The sequence below is a fragment of the Penaeus monodon genome, chromosome 24 (assembly GCF_015228065.2).
Source record: "Penaeus monodon isolate SGIC_2016 chromosome 24, NSTDA_Pmon_1, whole genome shotgun sequence".
NCBI classification, from domain to species: domain Eukaryota; kingdom Metazoa; phylum Arthropoda; class Malacostraca; order Decapoda; family Penaeidae; genus Penaeus; species Penaeus monodon.
In genome coordinates, this window is record NC_051409.1 from 35647094 (window position 1) to 35647313 (window position 220).

At 43.6% G+C, this 220-nt stretch overlaps 1 protein-coding gene across 1 annotated transcript in view; it reads left to right on the forward strand.

The window, feature by feature from the left end:
* The window catches only part of LOC119588957 (calcitonin gene-related peptide type 1 receptor-like), a gene marked incomplete at its 5' end in the record, with an annotated part of 18177 nt that overhangs the window by 2333 nt on the left and 15624 nt on the right, over positions 1 to 220 (forward strand).

Genomic DNA, 220 nt, shown 5'->3' on the forward strand with positions numbered 1-220 from the left:
CTCAGCAGGCATGACACATCCCCAACACCGCAACATCAACATTGCAACATTCAAGAAAACACCACGAGTCTCTTCCGCCAACGTGTTTTTGGGGCGTGAAATAGATTTTAAGAAAACCGTTTAATAAGGTTTTTGAAAAGTGATTTCACGTTCCAGGATTTTACGGCGAGAAATTTGATCGACAGGGAAGCTCCTCGGATTCCCTTCAGTGAGTTTGTTG